General features: G+C 38.8%; 1 protein-coding gene across 12 annotated transcripts in view; it reads right to left on the minus strand.

Moving 5' to 3' along the window:
- The window catches only part of LRRC3B (leucine rich repeat containing 3B), an 89,783-nt gene that overhangs the window by 47,292 nt on the left and 14,533 nt on the right, over window positions 1–27,958 (minus strand). The window contains exon 3 of one of the 12 annotated variants that reach the window (XR_012430630.1): window positions 10,542–13,130. The exons of the other annotated variants lie outside the window; for them this stretch is intronic. The gene's annotated coding sequence lies outside the window, so the exon portion shown is untranslated. Of the gene's footprint in view, window positions 1–10,541; window positions 13,131–27,958 lie in introns of those variants that run through there. 12 annotated transcript variants of the gene reach the window in all.

The following is a 27,958-nucleotide window of genomic DNA, read 5'->3' on the forward strand; positions in this document are numbered from 1 at the left end:
TATTGGGGTGGGGGGAGTGAAATCATGATTAACGTGAGCTTTCAACAGAACAAGCTGCAAAACGAATTCCCCAAATCACTATATGAACAAAAGCAAACACAATACCTAACTCTGGCACAAAAATATTGCCAGAGACAGAACTCAGTCAAGCTAAAAGCTGGCTACAAAAAAGGAGAAACCTATGGAAATGCTTTGGAAGAATTTTTTACTGGAATCATGCATGAGAGGGCCTAAAGCCCAACTCAATCTAGCTCTAGCCTCTAGAGTCTGATGCACTGGGAATCAATGTGAAAGGGTGGCAGAGCCGGCACAGGAACTTGGTTCCCCTTCTGCCTAAGGGTTCAATCTCTTGATTCCCAGGAAGGCACCTCCTTACAGCTGCAAACTCTCATGTCCCTCCTTCCTCATGCTCCATTTGACTTCAAATCCTCATGACATAAAATAAAAGAATTAGCAACAGGAAAAGAAACAAACCAGTTTCAGGCCTTCCTAAAAACAATGATGTCTATTGGCCTTATCATCCCACCACCAACCTGAGAAAAGACTGTTCACTAAACAAGTGGGCTGAGTTGGTGACAAGAAGAAGCAGTGGTAGGACTCAAGAGACATTCCCACCACCATAGTAGCCACATTCTCTTCAAGAAATTTTGTTACATACTCAAATCCCAGTTTGGATAAAGCAAGGGTAATGTTAAAACTCACTCATACAAACATCCCACATACATGCCTGTTTATCTATCTATCTATCTCTCTATCTATCTATCTATCTATCTATCTATCTATCTATCTATCTATCTACCTACCTACCTACCTACCTACCTACCTACCTACCTACCTATCTATCTAATGACTTAGACAGCAACCAATCAGAATGGACAATGTTGTAGCTTTAGCGGTAGAGAGATTTCAGAGGAGGGGCTGGGGCTGCCAGGGTATGGTAGGAGTAGGAGGAAGTTAAAGGGTGAATGGGGGCACTTTAAGGGAACAGAGTGGCAAAAGTCTTTAATCAGTAGCAATGCATTTCAATATTTCAACAATACTCATGCATATCAGATGAATATCAGTCCTAGCAAACAAGAATATTTTTCTTGCATTAAACTGTCCAAATCCCAGAATGTGGAGCACAAGTTGGGCATGGCAGAGAGTCTAAGAACAGTAAATAAATTTAATTGACTATAATGGTCCAGGAAAAAATAAGATAGAACCAGCTAGCATTAATAGCCAGAAAAAATGACTCAATTATCAAACTCAAGAGGAGTAAAGGAGGACTTTCATTAAAAGATAGGAAATGCGGCCAGGCATGGTGGCTCATGCCTGTAATCCCAGAACTTTGGGAGGCCGAGGCGGGTGGATCACAAGGTCAGGAGATCGAGACCATCCTGGCTAATACGGTGAAAACCTGTCTCTACTAAAAATATAAAAAATTAGCCAGGCGTGGCGTGTGTGCCTGTAGTCCCAGCTACTCGAGAGGCTGAGGCAGGAGAATGGTGTGAACCCGGGAGGCGGAGCTTGCAGTGAGCTGAAATGGCACCACTGCACTCCAGCCTGGGCAACAGAGCGAGACTCTGTCTCAAAAAAAGAAAAAGAAAAAAGAAAGATAGGAAATTCATATTTCTTTAATGGTATGACTGGATTTTGGAACAGAGAAGTAAACGCTGGGGTGATATGTTAAGGACAACAAGATTTCTCAGAGGAACCCCAGAATACTCAGGGGATTGCTAATTTTTGAGGAGTCACAGAGGTCAGAACCTATAACTCTGAGAAAACATCTCTTTATTCTGGTCCTTTCTGCAATTCCTGACTCCCAGTCCTTAAAAGGCACAGAAATGTTAGAAAACAACTTTGGGTGTTGATCCTGAGCTGGAAGAATCCAAGCAAACATGGAAAAGCAGTGTAGGAAATCAATGGAAGCTGCATCGACCAAGTTCTAACTGTAATGATTTTTATAAATTTGTCATATTCAGGACAGTGTGACCACTACTATAAACACTGCAGCATTAGCATGCACAAAGATGTTCATGGCAGCAGTGTTTATAACAGGAAAGAACTGGGAAGACATAAATATTTTACTCTATAAAGTTGACTACAGTAACTATGATATATCCATTTGATGTGATGTTATACAGCCATTAAAATGACGTTTATAAAGACTTAGTAATAATGCTTGGAAACATTTTTAAAAATAGGGTAAAAAGGGAAGATACATAATTACCCATATAGTATGATCACAATTAACAGCAACTACATACGTAAAGACATAAAAAACACCAAAATATTAAGAATGTTTGGATGTGAGGAAGAAGATTTTGAGTGGCATTTGTCATCCTCTGATTTATCAGCATTCTCCCAATTTAAGCATGAAGGAACAAGATGAACTGAAAACCACAGTGAACTTTGGATAAAGTATGAGCACTTGCTCTATAGACTTCATTTCTGTATGCAGTGCAAGACTTAAGAGAGGAATCAGCCTTTTGACGGCACATTGGGAGCCATAACACTTTGTATTCCCTTTGAACAAGACCTTCCCCTAAACAGAAGCTAATATCTGTGTGTGCAAGTGTTAGGGGAGATTTCAGTCATTGACGTACATACCCCTGGGGTCAGCACTTCTATTGACTGATTTGACACTCACAGTCTATTCAGGATGTTTTTCAAATTGTTCAAATATCTAAGAAAAATGTTTGAAGCTATTATGATCACACATTAATAATGCTCAAGGGTAAAATTATCTAAAAAGTAACTCTTATATGGATAATTTTTATTACTTTAAAATATATTTACCATATGCCACACACTATGATTATATAATTCCCACCACAATCCCATAGTATATATTCTTATTATCTCCATTGTAAAAATAAGAAAATAGGTCTGGGCAACATAGGTAACTCAGTCATGCAGCTCAGAAATGATAAAAGCAGAATTTGGACTGAGTGATCTCTGACTTCAAGGTCTACATCTTTGACCATTATTCTATAGTGTCTGGATTTTTTTTACATCAGTAATATACATCTAGATATGTCAAAAGACCATCTTCCTTTGTCAACATTTGCTCTAGAACAATACTCCAAGCAAGCAATGCTCTGGAAGACTCAGGCACGTACTGACTACTCAAGTATCTTATACTGGCCACTTCAAAAACCTAAATGAACCCTATCTTAGAAGCCACAGTTGAAGGAAAATGATGATGTTTGATGGTTCTCCTTTTATTAAATCAGCTTTAAAATGTTACCTGTTTACACAGAAAAAATCACTTAATCTTTGTTCTATTTTGCATTTCATAATTTATTTAAGAGACTTAATGATATCTAACCCTAACCTTTACTCTAAAAGACTTACCATCGTGTGCAGCCTAAAAGGAAACAAATTTTGATCTGGCTAAATGAAATGAAATAGAATGAAGTTCTGGCTTAAAATTTACTTGCTTTTCTACCATGCCTTTCTGACAAAGAGAAAAGAGAATCTGTAATCAAGGGGCAATTATACTACCTGCATCCAGGAACCAGACACAGCAACGCAAACAAACTCCCTATAGTCCTTCCCAATCACAATTCTGTGTCATTGGGTCCTCTGAAATCTTAGACTTAGTAGGGATGGAGTAATATAATTATGAGGGGAGCCGTATATTTCTCCTACTAAAACTTGGAGGGAGAAAAATGTGTGCAGCTGGAAGATTAAAACTCTAAGCAAAGTGAGGGTTTTTGCAGAATGAGAAATTTGTTGGAAATAAGGCAAGGCAACAAGAAAAATTATGGGCTACATCTGAGAGCACAATTCTATGGTGAAATTGCTTTCATCATGAAACACCTTTCCAAAAGAAAGAGCTAAATACAGGAGGCATTAGAGAATAATTTCAACCCAGATGGGCTAACACTTCAGAGAAGACTCTACAGGGGATAATCTTTCACAACGTAGGAATGAATGAAATCAGCTGATGGATCTTCCATTGGTTTTTAGCCTCTGTAGAACATTCTATTTTCAGAAAATCTAAACAAAGTAAATCCAAGAAGAGAGGTTTTTTTTTGTATTGTTTTTCACATGTGTGTCCAGGCAAAACCGGTTCTTCCTAAAGAAGTAGAAAATATAGAAATAGAGACTAAAGAAACATAAAGTGGATATTTACAAACTACTATTCAAATTATCTCCATGGTAATTGAATGCACTATTTATCAGTTTCCATTGAATTCTTAAATCTGTCTTAATATCTGTATATCACTTATAAACTTTCGTATGTATTATCTTATTTTAACTTTCCAAAAATCCTGAGAGGTTGCCAGGGCATCTTAGGCCCACCTTGCAGATGGTGGAACTGGGATGGAGAGATGAAAGGACTTATTCAAGGACAAATGCAAATGGAAGAATCTGAACTTAAATCACATGAGTATTTGAGTGTGTGAGTTCCATATGTGAGCATGGTAAGAATGGGCCAGGCAACCAGCCTGCCCTGATTCAAAATCTGAGCTCTGCTGATTTAGGCAGCATACTTAACCTTTTTGCGATTCAGTTTCTTTATTCAGTGAAGACAGTAATAGTACCTACTTCATAGGATTGTTGTGAAGATAAAATAAGTTAGTATTTGCAAAGTGTTTGGCAGCATACATATGGTTATGGTTATTATTAGTTGATACACACATACATATTTACTTCCACCTCCCATTTTTAACATAAGAATATATTTGTAAAGTTAAGTTTCCAATATCTGCATCAGCATTTCCTGAAACTCCCAATGCATTGTGCAAAATCATTAGGAAGTCAGCACCTGATTCCAGTCCAGATACTTAAATTGTCTGCAGATCCACATACAGCCGTCCTCTTACAGTTAACCATCCTTCTTTCAGGTAATTTGTTGCAGTCATGTCCATGTCACCCCTCAAACGCAATACAATCTATTATTTTCCTCTTTATTGTCAGTGTAGATGCAATCTCAGACTTCAAGCTGCCTAAAGTATGCAAACTCACAATGACCTAGAGGTGGCACTTTGTAAAAATACTGTAGATTGAAAAACACACAACAGATCACACTTTCCCCTGATTGCAATTTTTTCATCTATTTTCATAGGTACAGCCTGGTTATTACTCTTTGTCAAAGAGAGCACATCATTTGAAAGTGTTTTGTATAAAGAATGAGGCTTTGATAAGAATAGGACCTGTCTCCTCAACTCTCCTCTTCAATGTGTGGTACTGGTAGCATCCCTGGAGAACTTGTTAGAAATGCCAAATCCCTGGCCCCATCCTAGATCCACTGCATCAAAACACATTTTAAGAAGTTCCCAGATAATTACTGTGCACATGAAAATTTGAGAAGCATTGGGCTATCTCTCTGCAGACACTTTATTTGCAAATTATGTTTCATTGAAAAGCTGACTTGGCTGAGTGCGGTGACTCACGCCTGTAATCCTAGCACTCTGGGAGGCCAAGGCAGGGGGATCACAAGGTCAGGAGATTGAGACCTTCCTGGCTAACACGGTGAAACCCCGTCTCTACTAAAAAATACAAAAAATTAGCCGGGCATGGTGGCGGGTGCCTATAGTCCCAGCTACTCAGAAGGAGGAGGCAGGAGAATGGCATGAACCAGGGGGGCGGAGCTTGCAGTGAACTGACATCATGCCACTGCACTCCAGCCTGGGCAACAGAGCGAGACTCCATCTCAAAAAATAAAAATAAAAAAAACAAAAAGCTGACTAAAAGAATGACACTCTGCTAGGTGTTCAGTAGCTTGGGTAAAGTCAAGATTATCCAAATTTGATAGTCGGTACTATGATATAATGCAGCAATTATTCTGTCACTAAAGGCATCCAGTCTCTCACTGATTTCCTCTTATATCTCCTGGTATTTACTTATCAAAGTTTGAAAAGGCAGATTCGGCCTCACCTGCAACAACTCAGAAAAATAAGAGTGAGTCATCTCATTTCGCATTTAGAAGAACAGGCTATGCCTGTCGATTCATAGTTGGGTGAGCCCAAAAATGAATGAAAAGCCAAGCCAGACAATCATCCCTCTGTCAAATGCAGCTCAGAGGGCAGCCTCGAAGGTAATGAGCGCCTTGGCTGGAATTAAGAAGTTTCAAGGGACTTCAACAAGAAAAAAAAAAAGGAGGAAAAGGAAAATAACTTAATGAATCACTAATTCTGGAGCGACTCAAAGCATGACAGCAGGCATGAATCTTTTTAAATGACTAATACCATCAACTCAGAGAAGTGACTTAGCAAATAAAGTTAGAATGTGATCACTTAGGATAAATTTTACCCTCAGAGAGAGACATGGGAGTTGTAAGAGTTCCATGTTGCATCCCAGGAGACTTAGTCATTACTGTTGTGTCAGACTACTGGACACTTTTGTCATTGACCCGAAGTAAATTTTGAAATTGAATATAATTCAATAAGTATGGTTCAATCGATCAGGTATGCACTACATACCTGGAATGCTAAGAATTTCAAACATGGAGGTGATTCAAGCTTTTCTCTCACAGAGTTTATAGGCATTAAAGGTGAGAGTTGAGAGTGAGCATCTATTTCAGTTCTTTGATAAAATTTACTATTTTTATTTCATTCAGGATGGGAGGGAAAAGCTGGGAGTGCGTGGTTTGGAAAGCATTCTCTAAGCAATAAGCTCTTAAGCAGAAGGCCCTGATTATATTAAAAACAAATATTTTATATCCCTCTGATATTTAATGATATTTAAACACTGTATCATGTGCTACTGGGTTGTATACTCTGGATCCTATAAAAAAGGCGAGGCAAGTGTTTTTCCTCCTAAATAAGAGAAAAAGTTTTTGCATCTCAGAGAGCCAAGTTGTGCTTGCATAGCTACAAAGTGGCAGAAAAAAGAATCTGAGCTTAGATTCTATTCCAAAATCTAGGTCTTTGTCTATTGTCCCATGTTAAATCTTAACTTGCTTTACAAAGCATACCCACACATCTTATTTCATTCTAATTTTGATTTTAAATTACCCTGTGGAGTAGAAAGCAACAGGAGCCATTGATTCTGATTTTCAGATGAGTAACTTGTCAAGTGACTCTAGCAATGGTTGTCAGGATTCAAATCCCAGTCTGTGGATTTCTAGTCTTAAGTGCTTTCCTCTGCTTCCCTAATACAGGTGCTCTCTAAAATTCATTTCTTCTTGGATACCTGGCTTGACAATATTCCACTGCCTCTCTTGCAATTAGGTGTAGCCATGTAACAGAATTCTGGTCAGTGGAATGGAAGTGCAAGAAATTCATGTCTTTTCTGAAACTTGGTCCATAAAATCGTCCTATGCATGCTCTTCTTAGTTGCCTTCTGGCTAACAGTAACAGAGATAACAGTTACTCTGTATCTGTATAGCCATGTATACACAATAATAGAGCTAGAGTCAACTTATCTCCCTGAATGACTACATGGAGTAAACTTACCTTCCCGTCCCACTTTACCACCAACCTCAAACTGCCCTGGACAATCATGTAATCAAGAAATGAACTTTTGTTGTGGTGAATCATTACATATTTGGATCAATTTGCTATAGTGATTAGACGATCTTAGCTGCAGTTCACAACCATCCTGCATGTCAGCTCATTTGGGACAGCAGCAGTGGCAGTGGCAGTGGCAGTGGCAGCAGCAGCAGCACCGATATACCTCTTGTTCTGCCTTACAGAGACTATCAAATCCATCCTTGCAGTGATTCTTCAGGGCTTTCATAAATCATTGAGCTAAAATAAGCTGAACAACCAGGCATAGTCAGTTGGAGGCAGAATAGAGAAGTAGATAAGGTCAAGCTTTGCAGTCAAATGAACCTTAGTCTGAGGTTCAGCACTATCATTTATTAGTATGAACATTTTGACTAGTCCTTTAGTCTGTGAGTCGTGGTTTCCTTGTCTGTAAAAAGGTGATAATAAATAGCAATAAGGTCATGGATAATTTTAAACCATATCACAATGTGTGTGATATGCTTGGCACAGACCTTGGCCCAGTCCCTGGCATATGACAGAAACTTAGTAACCAGTAGATATTATTAATATAATGCACTACTGAGCATTTCTGTCACCATGACACAGCTAGAATTGCAGCTGAAGGTAATAGGGTGGTTAATAATGACGAATGGGAGATATGAGCTCTGCTTCACTTAGTATTATAAAAAGGGCACATCTATGAAAGATAACTAAAAAGATAAAGGTAAGTACTGTTAACGAAAACAGGATAGATGAGTTAGTGAAAATGAAAAAAAGAATATTTGTCTTCAGTACTACCAGGTTTTACTAATAATCCTAGGCCAATTTATCAAGTAAGATCTACTTATCATCAGTCATTTGACTAGATGCCTTAGTCATGTCCATTGTAAGAAGGCTCGAATTTGGCTTTTACGAATAGTCTACATGAACAAACAGCAAGTAACTCAACATAGAGACATTATGGTGCCTCTCACAGGCTTTAACAGAGCCTCAGAGGGTAAGAGAGAAATGTATTTCCTTTTTAGTTGGTCGTTGACTTTAACGATAGGGTCATAATGTTTGGTCTATGACTGCAGGCTTATTTCTTTCTTGTAATACCTACTAATTTCTTTACTAGATAAAGAAATTCTTCACTGTTTAATTCACTGCAGCAAATGGGAGTATCTAAGAAGAAACCATTTTTATTTTTATGGTATTGATTTTTAAGGTTAAACTTCAACTTATGAAAAGCGATATTAGTTTTCCATTGAGGGAGTAATATAAATGTTCATGGATCGATAGATGATAGCTAAATAGATAGATTGATCAATAAATGAAGAGGTAGATATCCTTTATAGATATATTTTAAGTAAAACTAAGTAATTTTAAAAATATATTAGACAATTATATTCAAAAATTATGAATATGCTAAGGCAATGACTCAAGTTAGGAAATGCCACTTTAAAGCAATAACAGCCCACTAATATGACACAGGTTTATAATTTTTGCTTTTTTCCAGGCACTTTTTACTCACTGGCACTATGTTCATTAACAAACCAACAAACAAAACCTTCTTTCTCCAATGATTATTTTTGCCTATGAAATGGCAAATAAGATTGAATCAGCCTGGTATCCAAGCACTTCTACAGAATATTCTGATGTTCTGATATTCTCCCCTGCTGTTCCTTTATGTCTCCAGGCTATAGCCAAAAAGAACTTTGCACTGTCCCACTACATGCTTTCTCATCTCTATTTTTGCTTATGCTGTTCTCTCTGCCTATAACATCCTCCTTATTCCCCACCAACGAAGTCTTTCTGATTTCTCTTTTCTCTGAAGTACTCCTAGAGCATACAGGTAATCCTCATTTGCATTTATCATACCATGCCTTGTTTTATGGCTGTATATCAGAACCACCTGGGAAAAGTTTAAAGCTACTGGTGCCTTAGTTCCAGCCTTAGAAATTCTGGTTTAATTTATATATAGTGCAATCTGAACCTAGGATGTTTTCCAGAGCTCTCTAAGAGATTCTAGCATGCAGCAAAACTTGAGAAGAAATGTTACACACACTCACAATCTTCTCAAAGCCCCACTATCGGACAGCCGGCTTCTTATGTCTGCTTGCCTTAGTATAGATGGAATAGCAAGAAATACTTGAACAGCATTCAAGAAATACTTAAACAGCCACTTCAGCATTTTTTAAGTCCATCCTGGTCTTGTTCCAGGACACCCAACTCTCTGACAGATTTTAAATCATGATTCTATTCCATTATTTTGCAGGTTATTAGAAACAGATCACCAGGAACAGGAAAACATCACAGCAATTCAGTCAGGCTTTGGACTGTTTCCCCATCTAGGAAATGTATCACACAGGCTATTTTAGGCTGTTAATTAGACATGGAAAAAAATAGCCATCTGGTGCCACCAGGTATGGGCATGATAAACTTTTTCTCCAGTATCCATATAGTATAATTCACTTCTTAATAAACTAAATGTCATTTATTAGGTGAACTATTGTTTTCAATACAGTATCTTTCCATGTGGTCATGCTATCTACTTCAGGACACACATATGGGTACAGTCTGCTCTCAAAAACAAACAGTTCACAGTGAGTTTACATGGGTGACATGATAATTCATAGTGAAAATCTGACACCTGGTCCTGAGCCGTACTCAGAGAAATGACTTAGGCCTAAAACCTCCAGCATGATCAAGAGTTCTCAAAAATCTCAGCTAGACTTCAGGTTATCTTACTGTTGTTTAAAGGACACTGTCAGCTTATTTTTTTTTTTCTGTGAGTTCTTCCTTTTGACAGTTTACATGTTTTGTTTTATACTTCATCTCTCTCAGCCTCCCAGAGGCTTAAGTCAGTGAGAAATGACATGTCAGCTTCTCCTAAACCATTATTAATGACAGATCAATTTCTGCAACATCTGAACTCACATGTATATCCAAGCTCATCTTTGAGAATATTTCAAATCAGCTTTTTGAAGTCTTTGTTCCTGTCTGTAAAAAAAAAATGACAGAAATTCTAGATTTCATGGAGGAACTGTTCAGGTACAGGTTCTGACTAACACAAACCAGCTGAACTGAATATCAAGGAGATGCAAGTCATTCTCCTTTCATTAATTCCTACTAATATTTTCTTCTTTCATTTTCCTCTTTCCCCGCTTATGTCTATTGAATTTTTTCATCCAGTCTTTTAGTCATTTTTGTTTCATCATCTTTAGCACCTTACCTGATATCTCATTCATTTTTTTTTAATCCCACAAGCTAGGCCTAAGGTTTTGAGGCCACTTCTCCTTCAGTATGAATCTGCTAGGGGACACTGTCATCCCCATCCCCTTCTTGTTGACCCAGCAATGCCTGGAACTGGTGGAAATGACAATTATCTCCAGAAATAGATTTCAGCACATAGGAGATATGAGATTATGCCATAATAAAAATATGTATGGATATGGACAAGAACTAGAAAGGGAAGAATGCAGAATGAAACAAAAATATTTTTTAGCATAATAAAATCTGGGGAGATGCTTTGTTTACTTTCATTAGTGCTGTTATAACTGTTAGAATTTTACACTTTTAAATAAAAAATTATGTACTTTTAAAAAAGTTGATTTGAAATCTCTAAAACATCTGTGATTTTTCAAAAAAGAAAAAAAGGGGTTTTGGAAGTGAGTAATCCAAGGAATGAGATAGAAAATAATGTGTGCCTTTGCAGAGAGACATACTTAGTACATGGACATAGGAAACTGTCTCACTGTCTTTATGTACCATTGATTGCAGGCTAAAGGATTCCTACACATTTCCCCCCCACTGGACTCTCCTTTCTTCTTGCAGGATTTGAGCTCACACTCTGTTCTACTACCCCTCTGCAGGCTTGCGTTTAGTTCCCAGCTCTCCTGTGAGATTCCTTTGGCTTCTTTCTTCCGCCCCACTTCACAGCTGTGCGGTGACATCTAACACTTCCCGGCAGCATATGCTGGCAGGAACAGGTGCCAAGGCAGCAGAGACTGTGAGAACGGGAAAGGATCCCATAAAGGGTTGGGCTCTGCTTAGCAGGCCCCAGCTGTCCTTCCCTCCCAGTCTCAGGGACAGAGCAGTCCCAGTTGATCATGCAGGTGTTATTCCACATATATACAGTGTTCTGTAGGGTTTGCAGAAAGCCAAACATTACCTCAGCTGGTTGAAAACACTCTGACTTTTCTCCCATTTCATGGGAAGTGCTGTGGATTCACCCACTTTGTACTTGCACTCCCAACATTGCCCAGTAAAATTGTAGTAGGGGCAGCAAAGCATCAAGAGAATGTGACACTTAAGAGCTGCTTCTGCAGTTAGACCTGGGTTCAAATCCAATTTTTGATAGCTCCAGGATCCTGGGCAAGTTCTAATGAGATATGATGTCATTTCTCATCTGTAAAGTGGTTATTCTTGAGAATTCATTGAGATAATATGTACTAAAGGGTCTAACGCTAGTAAACTCTCAATATATGTCCATTTTTATTGTAAGGTAACCTCCTGAATTAGGCTTACAGGCTGAACTGACAGGTAGGAAAGTTGAGTCAATTTCCATCTACTTCAAGAAGACCATATTCATAAGGCTAGGAAAAAGGCAAAAGGGTATTTCTGTAACCCATTGAAAGTTCAGCTTCTTTTTACTTCAATGAGCCCCAGAGAGAGGAGATGAATTGTCTCTTCAGAATACGTTACTACACTTCTCTCATTCATTCATTCATTCATTCATTCATTCAACAGATATTTATTGAGTATTGACTTTATGTCTCACCGGTGTCTAGAATACAGCACTGATAAAGTAAATTTTCTGACCACATGAAACTTAGACAGTAACAGAGGAGACAAATACTAAACAAGTAAATATACACACAGATACACACAGGTACACACCACACGTGCTCATTTATAATAGTTCAGGTGGTGACAAGCATGGGAAGAAAAACAAACTGAGGTAAAAATGACAGAGAAAAAGGCAGAGAATAAAAGGGAGTGATTACATATTTCATACAGTTGGTCACAGAAACCCTCTCTGATGAGGTAATGTTTGGATATAACCTTCTCTGATGACCTCCCAGAAAACTCTTCTTCAGTAAAACAAAAGCACATTGGATACACAGGGATTCCTAGTACTTACAAGTCTCAGAGTAACTCATTTTTAATTACACCCATTCTCTATATGACCAAATGATTTTCAATGATAATCATGAAATGGAACAAATATATTTTACGTATAAAAAAATGTGCACTCACCAAACATCCTGTGTCAGTGGGCATAACTGGGGCTTCTCTGAATTAATTTTCTTATAGGATACAGTGTTTACTAACTAATAATAGCAGAAATAATAATAATGAGCTACTTGGAGCTAACATACATTATTAAAATTTAATAGTAAATACTACAACAAAATATTTTGGACAAGAAAGGATATTTTATCACTAACATTATTTGGAAATGCTAGTGTTTGGTGAAAATAAAAATCAAAACACCTCCGAGTTGGTTTTACAATATTTTCAAATTCTCTCTGTACTTGCTTATTGCCTGTATCCAGGGTGTGCTGTTCCCACTGGCCTGACCTCAGTCTGCCACTGGTGGGGGAGCTGCGTGACTCCTCTCTCCTCACTTCCAGATCTAGCATGATCTTTTCTTCCAAATGTGTTTTACACACTCTCCCTCTTGGACCTTTCAAACTCTGAATCCAGCAACCCATATATATCCTGGAAGTAAAACAAAAAACAAAAAACAAAAAACAAAACCTGACACAATCGCTGAGGCTCAACAGAAAAACTTATTTAATACTCACAGAAATGGGAGCCATACAACCTTCATGTTTTTTAGAAAGAACATAACTTTACTTTTGAGAGCAGGTAACAGATATTTACTGAGTATCCACAATGTGTAAGATGACAAGGTAAGCAGTAAGTGGAGACACACAAAGCTATGAGACACGGTCTCAGACTTTAAGTGTTTTACAATCAAATTTGAGAGAGAAAACATAGAAATATAGGCAGAAGACATGGAACAAATAAATTAAAGAAATAGAAGTTTATTTTAAAAGAGGAATTATTTTCATCACAGGTGGTCAATGAAAACTTCTGTATTTGCGTTTGTACTGGGTCTTAAGAAGATGAAATTGCACTGGAAAAGTAGAGGGAAAGAGGGAGCCAGTTCCAAGTGGGGGCTCCATCAGGGAGGTACAAAAGGCAGAGTGTGTTAAGAAGTAAAGAAACATTTTGGATGATGTTCAACATGAGTGCAGAATAGCACCATGCAACATCTCAGGAGAAGGAGAACAGGCCCATAGGGTGGCCTTAGATGCCAGACTAAAGCATTTGGCATTATAGATAGTTTAAGGTCACCAAATGCCTTAAACAAGGAAGTAACCAAATTAAAGTGGTATTTTAACATGATGAATCTGTCAGTGATGTGAAGTATGAGGTAGAGGGAGAAGGAGAAGGAGGAATGAATTTGGACACAGGCACGAAGTGTTAAGGTCTGAGTTGAGACATTGTACCTTCAAATGTGATGAAAATGCAGGACATTAGGCAACACCATGAAATTAAAACTCAGAGTTTGATTTTATTTTTAATTTGAGGGTATGAAAAGAGGGATCTGGGGAAAAATAATCACACAGTTGGGATCTAGGAATGTTCTCTTCACTTCCTTGATAAAGTATTTCATGTTAAATATTCTCAACTAAATATTCCCAAAGAAACAAAATAGAGGAGAAATCAGAGAGGCAAATAATTCTTTTTTAATCTTAGAACCCCAATGGTAGTTCCTCCACGAAGACCAGTAGAGGCTTCCCATCCTTGAAAACAAGCAAACAAGTGGATTACCTGTGTGATGTTTTGTGTGAACAGCAAAATCCTTTTCAGTGTTTTGCTGTCTTGGGACAGCCTGGTCCTAAGTCAAATGATGAAACCCTTGGAACCCTTTAGGCATCAGATCTATACTCAATTTCTAATTCTTTTCTCAAGAACATAAGTAGCCTGTTTTATAAACACTTTTTGAAAGGTTGTGTTTTAATCCTCTAAATGAGCTGTATTTCAGGGCTGCACTTAATATGTGATTTATTCTGTGCTACTTAATCCACCTCTTTCTTCAAACAAAGCTCCCTAAAAGAAACTTTCAGCTTTCAAGTGGAGAAAAATGCCCCATTCTTATTTTTGAGTTGCCTCGAGGGAGGAATGGAAGCTTGGAGGGTTTAAGAGAGCCAGTATATTCATTGTCTTTATTACAGATCATTTGCTGATGTTAAGGCAGAGTCCATATTACAAGTTCGGTGTTGCAACTGCCCATTCTTCAAAGCACTCAAATTAAAAATTAAAATGCTACAGCTTAAACATTACAAATCAAGCATCAAAATCTTTGTGTGCTATACACATTTTTCCCAGTAGACATGGGCATTTGTGTGAGGGGTCCTCTTAGGAATCAAATAAAGAGAGCCCATATGGAAGGAGATGTGGGCAGGATTCTGGTTCTCTAGGGAAGGGATAGGAGAAACACAGACTGGATTCAAAATCCTTTTATTGATATTTTAAGAAAAATGGAGAGTATTCATTTTGAAAGCCCCAAGTAAAATGATTTCTACTAGGTTCAGGATTTTGTTTCATTTTCTTGAAAACTGGAGATTTTAATTTTTACTGAAACAAACAAACAAAAAAGCTCTTTTCATTTCGTGTAAAAATGGAATGTGGGTACAAAAAAGCACAGCACTATTCTGCACTGTATCTACAAGGCGACAGGGAAGGAGGGGTTTCTACCTTCTGAAATCAGTGCCAATCACTGTCTGATTTAGTCTTTATTAGGACGATTTCCACACTTCTACAAAAAAATGCATCTTTCTAAACATCAGGAATAACTGATTGAGATTTCTGAAATCCCCTTTCTTTCCCTCCACAATTTAAATCAAGCTCTTTCAAAGCCAACATAATACATCTTGGTTGAAGCCTGAAAAGGTTATAAATAGTAAAGGTTGAAAATTTTCCACAAAGGTAAGTAGATGAAAAAATAAATAAATAAATAACCCAAACTTCTTATACCATACATGGGCAAGATGTACTCCTTCCTCATCAGTCCTGTCCTTCATCAAGGCACCGTTGTAGTCGAGGAACACAATGAACAAAAATGGGCCATGGTACCCCTGTGCTTGCTCCAAGCTGAACTCTCCTCTGCAGAGATTTCTGCCTCCTCATCCCCAAAACACAGGCATATGACATTTTCTTTAAGCAAAGCTTGGTGCGGGGAAGCTATATGTAGCTTAAATTCTTAATAGCTTCCCTCCGAAGCTGGATATTGTGTGAACATGGCATGCTCTGTGTACTCCATGGGATTGAAGTTTACACCTGTAAATTCTTTGCCTAGTGGCAATTTCCAAGCTAGGAGATTTTTTTCTCTTGCTTCAAATTCCTCCAAGTTTCATTTGAAACTCCTGCCAATGAGCCATATCAGGCGTTAAATCATGTGTCAGAAATGCTGTATCTTTAGAGTGATGCATAACGCTGTAAGAATATGAAGAGGATAATTTGGGCTGGGGCAATGGAAGGGTTTCTTCATGGACAGGTAGGGAAGGCTTAATCATACATTTTATTCACATAATGTTTTATAATTTCTAAGGCACTCCCAGCAGCCTTGTGTTATCTGATTTTCAGAACAGCCCTTCAAGGCTGTTCCATTTCTTTTAGAGTTCCAAGTAACTTCCATCCAACAAATATTTGTTGAGCAACTAGTATGTGCCAGGTGGTGGCATACAGGGTTGAAAGCACAAAAGCCATGGTCTCTGCTCCCAGGAGCTCTGGGTTGAGAGAGTCTGACAATATGCACAAAACACAAATGAGTCATCAAAACAGTTAAGATAGTGAGAGACGCCATGAAGAAAAACCTTAGGGTAACATGTGTTGGAGGGTGACCAAGGGAGGAAAGGCTACTCTTAGGGGTGACATTTGAGCTGAGAACTGAAAAAAGTGAGTAGCATGCCATGGGGTGATTGGAGGCAGGAAGGCATCAAGCAGAAGGAAGCGTAAGTTCAGCAGCTTGGAAACAGGAAGATTCTTGGTATGTTCTACAAACAGAAAGAAGGCCAGTATGGCTGTAGCTGAGGGAGCGGATGGAAAGAGATGAGTTGGAAAGGTGAGAAGGAGCTACCCACTTTAGTAAAAAGAATCAAGATGGAGAAAGAAGATGTGGGGCTCATATTTGCTGAGTACTTACTATGGGCCAGGCCTTGAGCCAAATTCACAGCCATAAGTGGTGGGACTGGAACTCAAATTAGGTTCCCTGAGTCCAAATCCTGTATATCTGACACTACACCACACTGCCTCACTCACACCCTACCGTCTGGAGGCTAGCTTTGGTTCACCCAGGTGGAAACAGGGGAAATAGAGAAAACATTGATATTTTGAATCCTCCATAGGATCCTCTTCACCTGCTGGCCTATCTCTTGAGTGATTTTTGCATGAGGGGCATATTTTTTGGCCTGCATGTTAAAATCAGGTTTTTTTTGTTGTTTTTGTTTTTTTTTGGTTTGTTTGTTTGTTTGTTTTTAGCCTCCTATCCTTAGTGGCCTCTGGGCTGAAGAATCAGCTCACTGGTTCTACACTCTGGGGTAAATTCAAGCACTGCAGATAGAATGTAATTATCAGAGGAAACTGAAAAGGTGACTGCAAAAGAAAGATAAAACATACTTAATGCCTCCAGGAAATGAATCCAAATGGATCTTGATCGGTGTTGCAAGGAGAATGCAATATAAGTTCTTTATCCTCACTCTCCTTCAAGCAAGTTTGAATACTCTCTCACTGCTTTTACATGAACTCAAATTGCTTTAGAAACCTGTCATATTGAATTAGTAAAAGCAGATAATAATTCAGAGGGGTGCCAATGTGGCATTATTGAAAGTCGCTGGTTGGAAGGCTTCCTGCTGCATTATTCAGGGATTATAACTCACTTTCATCACCATGTATCAGAATGAACAAATGAGATTTCTGTGGTTTTTTTTGGATTAAGTTTCTTTAAAAGTTTATCATAAAGATGAGGTGGCCTACATTGTGAATAAGTGTATAGAGAACATCTGCATTCGTCAACAAGAGAACAAGGAAACAAGCGCACACCCTCGGGTTGGCCACATTGTATGGTCACTTGGAAGGGACCATAGTCAGAAACAGATCTTGGGATAGTCCAGCAGAATGGTCAGGTTTCAGAAGGCCTTTGACCTTGATATTAGGGCAAACTCAAAGGCTGGGGGAATTAGGAATAAATAGCAGAGACATGGAAAATAAAATACTCTTCCTTCTAATCTTAACGGTTGGCCATCTCCTCAGAGAACCCATCCTCAATCACTTTCTTTTTTTTTTTTTTAATTTATTTATTATTATTATACTTTAAGTTCTAGGGTACATGTGCATAACGTGCAGGTTTGTTACATATGTATACTTGTGCCATGTTGGTGTGCTGCACCCATCAACTCGTCATTTACATCAGGTATAACTCCTAATGCAATCCCTCCCCCCTCCCCCCTCCCCATGATAGGCCCCGGTGTGTGATATTCCCCTTCCCGAGTCCAAGTGATCTCATTGTTCAGTTCCCACCTATGAGTGAGAACATGCGGTGTTTGGTTTTCTGTTCTTGTGATAGTTTGCTAAGAATGATGGTTTCCAGCTGCATCCATGTCCCTACAAAGGACACAAACTCATCCTTTTTGATGGCTGCATAGTATTCCATGGTGTATATGTGCCACATTTTCTTAATCCAATCTGTCACTGATGGACATTTGGGTTGATTCCAAGTCTTTGCTATTGTGAATAGTGCCGCAATAAACATACGTGTGCATGTGTCTTTATAGCAGCATGATTTATAATCCTTTGGGTATATACCCAGTAATGGGATGGCTGGGTCATATGGTACATCTAGTTCTAGATCCTTGAGGAATCGCCATACTGTTTTCCATAATGGTTGAACTAGTTTACAATCCCACCAACAGTGTAAAAGTGTTCCTATTTCTCCACATCCTCTCCAGCACCTGTTGTTTCCTGACTTTTTAATGATCGCCATTCTAACTGGTGTGAGATGGTATCTCATTGTGGTTTTGATTTGCATTTCTCTGATGGCCAGTGATGATGAGCATTTTTTCATGTGTCTGTTGGCTGTATGAATGTCTTCTTTTGAGAAATGTCTGTTCATATCCTTTGCCCACTTTTTGATGGGGTTGTTTGTTTTTTTCTTGTAAATTTGTTTGAGTTCTTTGTAGGTTCTGGATATTAGCCCTTTGTCAGATGAGTAGATTGCAAAAATTTTCTCCCATTCTGTAGGTTGCCTGTTCACTCTGATGGTAGTTTCTTTTGCTGTGCAGAAGCTCTTTAGTTACCCTCATAATTGTTTTTCCATTACAAGATTGCAATTTTTGAAATACCTCCATTGCTTTAATTGCTTGTTTGGCTATTTTCTATCCCTCACACTCCAGAAAGTAATGTGTTTGAGAAGTAGGATCTTAATTTTCTTACCTCCAGACCCTGGAAGCAATGCCTGAAGCATAGTAGGCATTCAAAAATATTTATTGAATGAAAATTATGCACACACACATATATATACATATATAATAGCAGAGGCCATTCTGTGTGTAATAGTATTGTTAGATCAGCTGTTACAGTAAAGTCTATGCAAGCTAGAATCCAGGCAGTCACTATGAACCATCTTTGCTGAGTTCGTCTGAGCAAGTCAATTTACTTACTTAAATGATTTCTTTGCTTACCAGAGACCATCTTTATGTCTCATAGTTACTTTGTGGAGGGACTCTTGTCTGTGGAATAGTTGGGAAGCAACTACAGGTCTCTGCACAATGTAAACATCCTCTTTAGTAGGCTCAAAAATTTTATCCAAGTTCTCAACACCTGCTACTTAATCCACATGACAAACATCTTAGATTTATCTCTGAGATTTCTTTAACTCAAAAAGTCTAATTTTTTTTTCTGCAACTATTAATTTGGAAAATTTAAGTCTAAGTCTACTGAAAGGTTGCAAGAATTGCAAATAAACACTCTGGGTTGACCAATTGTTAATGTTCTGTCATGTTTGCTTTCCCTCTCCATGTATAGATATATGTATGGATGGATGTCTGTGTCTTTGTCTGTATCTATGCATGTGCGTATGTCTGTATGTGTATGTGTCTGCAGGTCTATGTTTTGATATGCATGTGTATATGTGTATATGTGTATATTATCTATGTATATATGGGCATTATATGTGTGAGTATATGTTTATGTGTGTGTATTTTGGCTGAACCATTTGAGAGTTAGTTGTAGACATTGATGTACTTACCCTTAAATACTTCAATATGAATGTCTTAAGACCAAGAATATGGTCCTATTCTGCAATTGTCACACTTAGGAGGTCCAAAATTGATACCTAGGTCAAAATTGATATCTAATGAGCAGTGGGTTTTCAAATTTCCGTAAATGTCCCAAAATGCCCTTAATAACATTTTATTTTTAATCCAGGGTTCCATTATGAATCACACATTATATTTCATTGTCATATCTCTTTAGTTTACTTTAATTTAGAACTGTTCCCCAGCATGGTTTTTTTCCCCTGTCCTTGGTAACATTGACATTTTCGTAGATTCCAGGGTCAGTTGCTTTGCATAATTTTTCCTCATTTAAATGTGTCAGATTGTTCCCCCTAATTGTATCCAGGTTAAAGTCTAACATTCTAAGTACCAGATATGACCAATATGAAGTAGACGTGAAATAACTCAGATTCTCCAAGGAATTTTTAGGCTGAGTTATCAAATCAATGAATAAAAACACTTCTGACATAGGTACCAGGTATTACCTGGTAAGGCACTCTCCTCTTCTGAATTGGAGAACAAAAGCCTCATCAACACAATTAAGTTAGTACTTCCCACATATTAGTCACTCAAATACTACCTTCAAGATTTCTGCTATATCTAAGCTCTACCTGTGTTCATACTTATGTAATCTTCTTCTTGAAGTCAACTTACTTATTTAAATGATTCCTTATCCTAAGAAATAACGTCTGCATAGATGGCTTTGTTATGCTTGTTTTATTTTTCTAATACTTATCAAAGCATATGTAAATATCAAAAAACAATTCGTACACATCTAAACCACCTTTCACACCACAGTGGTGTACTTGGAAATGCTGAGCAGAGCATGGTCAAACTGCTCTGTGTGTGTATATGTGTGTGCATACTTGTGCATGAATGTGTGTCTATGCAGAATTACCTGGTAAGACAAGGCTTCTCAAGAACTAAGAAGACAAGAAAATGCCAAGGTTGCCCGGCCAAACTGGGGACCATATCCAAACAAATGACAAGACCTGCAACTCCTGAGACATGCAGCTGCTATATATAGTCCCCTGACATCAGACTGACTGCGTCCTTATTCATTTCCAAATCATTCAACAGACAAGATTGAGAAGGGGCTCAGGAAAATGCTACTTAGCCAAACTCTGACAGTGACGGAATCCTTGTGTCCTCCAGAAGATCACTCTTTGTGGCCTGTAAAAAAGGCACATCGTATCACAGAATTCCTGACACTTCACATCTGCTGTATATCCCAGACAATGAGACGGAGGCCCAGAGACCCTTGTGAGTTGTCCAAGATCACACAGCTAGTGGGTGTGTGGGTGGCAAACTGGGAGCTGACTCTAAGTGCCCAGGTCAGCTCATTCCACCACTCCATGCTGAGTCCTGGGGCTGACATAGCCATTTATATTTAAAACCATCTATACAGGTATACCACACACATATAAACACAGACATATATATATACACACACACACATACATGTCTAGTGTATACAGTTTTATATATGTGTTTTCATACAACCATATATATATATACACACATACACATACACATGTATACATACACACACACACACACACACACATATATGTGTGTATACAAAACCATGTCACCATTCTGGATTCCTGAGTCCCTCCCAAGTGCTCTTACAACCATGAATGTGTCCAACCCCAAGGAGAAGGGCATTTTACAAACTTCATCCCTTGTCTTTGTCACTCACCAACCAATTATTTTTCCCTGTGTCGCTGCATATGCGAACATCGCAGACTAAACCAGCCCACACTTGAATGCTTCTGGAAATTCTCCCTCCTTTTTTTTTTTTTTGAGATGGAGTCTCGCTCTGTCGCCAGGCTTGCGTGCAGTGGTGTGATCTCGGCTCACTGCAAACTCCACCTCCTGGGTTCAAGTGATTCTCCTGCCTCAGCCTCCCGAAGAGCTGAGATTACAGGAACAGAACTACACCTGTATAGATGGTTTTATATATAAATGGCTATGTCAGCCCAGGACTCAACATGGAGTGGTGGAATGAGCTGGCCTGGGCATTTAGAGTCAGCTCCCAGTTTGCCACCCACTAGATGTGTGATCTTGGACAACTCACAAGGGTCTCTAGGCCTCTGTCTCATTGTCTGGGATATACAGCAGGTGTGAAGTGTCAGGAATTCTGACTAATTTTTGTATTTTTAGTAGAGACAGGCTTTCACCATGTTACCCAGGATGGCCTCAATATCCTGATCTTGCGATCTGCCTACCTCGGCCTCCCAAAGTGCTGGGATTACAGGCATGAGCCACTGTGCCCAGCCAACTCTGCCCATCTTAATTCCTGCTGGTGTGTAGTGATATTCTTAAAATCCAGTCATTGACCTAGGGCTGGACCTCCTGCTTCCTTTTCACTGGGTCAAAGCCTGTAGAGAAACTGACTTGTGTGGGGCCGAGGTGGCTGAGTAACGCCCTATACCTGTACCAGCAGCCTGCTGACATCCAGCTATTCATTTCGCCAAATCATTCTCAGAGACTCTGCCCTCTTCTCCATCCCCACATCCTATGAGTTGTTAAGTTCTATGGCTTATGTCTCCTTAGCTTCTCTCCCATTCATCTTCTTCTCCTTTCCTGAAGATACACCTTGGTGCAGGCCTTCATCTTTCTCCCCTAAGTTATTACAAGGCCTGCTGGTATCCCCACTTGCTGGTAGAGCCATCTTCTCCACCACACCAGTGGCTCTCAAAGTTTGGTCCAGGGACTCCAGGAGGTCCCTAAGATCCTTGCAGGGGATTCCTGAAGATGAGACTATTTCTACAATGTGATTAAGGTGTGATATGCCTTTTTTACTCTCTGTCTCTCTCTCTCACAACATACAGTGGAGTTTTCTGAAGGCTCCTGACATAGAATATCACAACAGAGTGAATGTAGAAGCAGATATGAGAATCCAACGGTTTTCTATTAAGCGAGACATGAAGGAGATGTGTAGAACTATACAATAATACCACTCTTCTCAGGAAATACTTTTTGCTTTGCAAAACATAATTTTTTCATCAAAATGTGTTTTCATGTTAACATGTGATAGGTTTACTTTTTTCAATTAGTTAGTAAACATTTAAAAATGTTATCAGTTTTAAGTTTTAATATAGTGAATATGGATAAATATAACCCACATGAACAAGACCTCTTTAACATCCTCTGTAATTGCTGAGTGTCTAAAAGGATACTGATACCAAAAAGTTTGAAAACTGTTCTGACATTTAAAATTTTTTGATTTTTTAAAAAATTTGATTTTTTAAAATGTATTATTTTTTTTAAAGAAAATCTATTTTATCAAGTTACTCCTCCATTTAAATCCATTAATATATAGAGGATAAAACTCCTCAAGGTCATCATTGCTGCTTTACCACTGTACATAGGCTAATACCCTGCCATCCCACCTCAGTCCCCTGCCCCAACATGCCCACGTTCCATCTCGCCACTGCCAGCTCAGGTTTCCTAAGCCAACTGCAGTGGTTTTCTATCGTGTTGACTTAGCTATGTAGGACCATGTTTCCCAGATTTCCCTTTCCTGTGGGAATCCAGTTGAGGCTGGCCATGAGAAAAGTCATCCTGAGATCTGGAAGGCAGACATGCTATGCAGAATTACCCTTGGAAGGCACTATCTCAGCTAACACACATTGCTGCTGATCTCCTGGCTGGCAGTGTTGGGGAGAGCACAAGTAGCCCACAGTTCTTCTGCATCCCCCTGGGTCTCCACCCCCAGTTTCCCAGTCTGGGTGTGCAGCTCCAGGGCAAAGAGTGTCTGCTTTCTCCTTAGGCCACCTATGCTACTGGGGCACAGGTCCTTGTTCATCCTTATAAGTTCTAGTTTGCCCTTGCTTCTCCTCACACCAGTCCCAATTTCTTCTTCCCTGAGCCCTGCTGACCTAGAGCAACTTCAGTCCCACCACCAGCAGTAGAGGCAATACCTGCCATAGATTTCTTCACCAGCTTCCTTCATGGTCCCTACTGAGTGACTTTTTGTGCCCTGCAAGACCTTTGCATTCCAAGTATCTCCCACAACTGTGGAAGATCTGTTTATTCTAGTAATAAATCTATTATTCCATGTCATTCACAGGGGCCCTGCTTCCCTGTTCACACCTTAATTCATATCAAATCTCCAGGTGTCCTTCCCTGCCTCTAGCTGTCCGGCAGAACACCAATTTGACCTTTCCTGGATCAACTCAGGATTCCCAAAGTCCTTTTTTTTTTTTTTTTTTTTTTTGAGATGGAGTCTCGCTGTGTCTCCCAGGCTGGAGTGCAGTGGCGCAATCTCGGCTCACTGCAAACTCTGCCTCCCGGGTTTACGCCATTCTGTGCCTCAGCCTCCCAAGTAGCTGGGACTACAGGCGCCCGCCACCACGCCCGGCTAGTTTTTTGTATTTTTAGTAGAGACGGGGTTTCACCATGTTAGCCAGGATAGTCTCAATCTCCTGACCTCGTGATCCACCCGCCTTGGCCTCCCAAAGTGCTGGGATTACAGGCTTGAGCCACCGCGCCCGCCCAAAGTCCTTTCTAAGCCATTTCACCAGCTCACAGTCCAATGGATATGATTCTTGTGCTCTTTATGTGCTCTACACTCAGCATGCCATGCAGTACTCCACTTGTAGTGCTTTATAAACAGTTTTCCACAGGTCTCTATCTCTTCCTCCTACATCTGCAAGCTCTCTGAGATCAGAAACAGGACCTCATGATCTATATCTTTGTATCCCAGTCCCATATTTTAAAAATAACCTTGACAGAGGGGAGGCAGAATAAATATGACATGGGTTTTTAAATGCCAGTTACTGGAAAAGAGGATGAATGAGAAAGGCTGGGATTAGCAAATTCTTTATGTCTAAGCTGGGGTCTGCATAAAGCAGTGTTTTGTTTGTTTGTTTGTTTTAATAAGGCATAACAATTATTTAGGGAGTTTTGGGGGTATGTTTGTTTTGTTTTGTTTTAAGTAGATTCCTAGTGCCATGCTTTCAGATATTTTGATTTGCAGAGTTGGGGCAGAGCCTAGAACTCTTCAATTTAACAAGACACGGTGATCTCACGAAGAGAGAAGAACACAGCTTGAGGACCACTGCTAAAAAGAATATAGTGGGAGGAGAGGGGTTTAGGGTAACAATTCTTAAATTAGGCTCTTTGAATCACTTAGTGGGGAGAGTAGGGAGAGTAAGAGAAACTTAACAAAAATGCAGTTTCCTACATCCCACACCAAATCCACCAAATCTTCATAATCAGAAGTAGAGGTACTTCAAAAGTGATGGCTGCCTTGTGGGGCTCTGAGCAAGGAACTTTTACTCCTGTGGTTTAGCTGTTTATCCATCCTGACTTGGTGTAGGGACATTAACTTCCTGTCTTCATCTAGTCACCTAAACTCACCCTTGAACCTTCTGTCTATGAAGCAGAGACCATGTGGTGTCCCTGGATATAAATAATAAATACTCATAAGGAAAGGCCTTTGGGAGGGGTCACACAAAAGGATTCTAAAGAGAAGGTGGGGAGACTTTTGGAAAAATATCAGATTAACAAAAAGACTAAACAAAGTGATTCATAGAAAAGACAACAAAAAACTGGAAAGACAAGCATGATTCTAATGGTTCCAGTGAGTTTAAAGCCCATGCGGTGCCTATGAATTCCTCTCCAATTGTTTCTTCATATAGTTTGCACCTGTCCTGTCCCATGCAGTAACCACTGGCCACATGTGGCTACTGAGCACTTGAAATGTAGCTAGTGTAACTGAGGAGCTAATTATTTAAGTTTATTAACTGTGATTAATTTAAATTTAAAGACTAATATCCAATTCAGTCATTGGAAAATGTTTAAGTATGTTTGAAAACAACTTAGACATATGAACTTTTTTTTTCAACTGTAAATTTTATAAAATCTAAATATAGGTCAAGTATTTCTGATGAAAACTTAGTGTCCAAAGTGCAACATGGTGTGAGTATAAAATATAACACCAGATCTCAAAGACTTAGTGTGTAAAATTTAATACATTTTATTTGATTACAAGTCAAAACGATAATTTTGAATATACTGGATTAAGTATATTACTGAAATTAAGTATACATTTTTCTTTTTACATGTTTAATGCAATTACTGAAAAAAATTTTAAATTACCCAAGTGGCTAGCATGATATTTCTATTGAACAGTGCAGCTCTATTCAAGACTATATAGAATGGGACTATTTAATGAGGGAAATGAGTGTTCCTCTATAAGGTAGTCATTCCAGGGAATTATAAGCTGACTCCAAGGATGCTATCATTTTGGAAATGCAGTCCTTTCTGAATCTCATCCCTACCTCGTCTCCACCTGCTACAAAGCAACCTTCAGGGTAGCTGATGAGCCCCTTCCAAAAAAATCCTTAGGATTTTCAAGTCCCAGTCTGGTGTTCACACACCTTGATTACCTTCTTCATTCAGTAGCCTTACTTCAATTGACTTTGGCTTATTTCAAAACACCAGAACCACCCCAAAACCATTTAAGAATGAACATTGATGACAATATTCAAAATATTATACCACTGCTTCTCAGAGAAGACTCAATACTATTTTGAATAAAGGCAACAGTATCTCTCTCCAAAGGGACCAATTATGAAGTCAATTGCAAACTTTAGGTTGAACTATGGTGTGTTTGTTAAATAAGTTAACAAACAGTAAATGACATTCTTTTTATAATCCCATCTGTAGGTCTTATTTTTCTGAGAACTGTTTTAGCTGTTATTTTCCACATCATCAGGTATTGGTTCACACTTTGAGACAGAAGTTTTTAACTTCAGGGTCCGACAGGTCCATGATGAGGCCGTGGCTAGAATGTAAGGGATCTAAAACTGTGTAGGATCTCTTCTCATTTCTTTCCATTGACCCTTAATTGAAATTTGGCATTTCCTTCCATTTAAAAGGCAGGCAACAGATTACACTACCATTATATATCTGGGACATCACCAGTAAAAGTCACAATGTTCTTTTTATATGACAATACAATTCTTCCACAAATCCTGAAAATTTATTTTTTTACATCATGACATTAAAGTCATGATAGTTAATTTCTCCTGATCATAGCACCTCATAATATATAGAGACAAGTATTGGTCAATTCTTCACTTGGCAGTCATTCAGTCATGAAATGTGGAAGATGCATTATCCCACCCTAGATATTTAGACATCTACAATGCTTTGTGGAATTCCTTATTCATACTTGTTTGTTCTTCATCAATGGAAAGAAGTCAGGCATTTAAATTAGTCATTACAATTTTGCAAAATTGGAAAGTTCAAATGAGAATTTTTGATTCTTCGAAAGTTACTATTGCTGTTTGGAATATGATATACATGTAGGCTACAAGTCTAGACCAGGCAAGTTCAAACACATCTGATGGTTAAACAAAATGTTGAAATGTGTTATTTAAAGTAAGTTTAAGATTATTATTGATGACACATTGGGTGATGATATTAGTCATCCATAATGTTGTAAATTCTGTGAGATTCAGTGTACTTTGTGTTATTTGTCTTGCTCTTAGTAATCCTATGTACTTTCTTAAAATTTAAAAATATCATTCTGAAAAAGGGTACATAGGTTTCACCAGACTGCCAAAGGGATCTATAGCAGGAAAAATGGCTAAATCTCCTGCTCTAGGCATTCCATGACTAATCTAGGACCCTGAATATCCACGTATTACTAGAGATGCCTGCTATCCACAGAATCTGCAAACGTTTCCTAGCCCTGGACACAGTGTGCCCAGACTTCCCGGTCAATTTACAACTGAGTAGAAAGAAGACCTCTTCATTGCCATCCACACAAAGGAAAGGTAAGGTAGAGAAAAGAACATGACTTTATAAAAGAAGTAATGGCACAAAGTTTCACCTGATAAAGCCCTAGAAGTTGATGGTGAATTTGAGGTGGTAGAGGCTGAGAAGCAAACAACAACTTCATGGTAACTCAATAAATTACCACTAATTTTTCTAGAAACCGGTGGGCTCTTCTTCAATATGAAAAGTGAATTATTCTTACCTGTTATTACTGATGCCATTTGCTTCACTCAGCTGAATATAATATGAATGTACATTTAGAAACACATCCTGGCCAACACAGTGAATCCCTGTCTCTACTAAAAATACAAAAATTAGCTGGGTATGGTAGCAGGCACCTGTAATCACAGCTATTCAGGAGGCTAAGGCAGGAGGATTGCTTGAAGTCAAGAGGCGGAGGTTGCAGTG

The sequence above is a fragment of the Macaca fascicularis genome, chromosome 2, assembly GCF_037993035.2.
Source record: "Macaca fascicularis isolate 582-1 chromosome 2, T2T-MFA8v1.1".
Taxonomy (NCBI): Eukaryota; Metazoa; Chordata; class Mammalia; order Primates; family Cercopithecidae; genus Macaca; species Macaca fascicularis.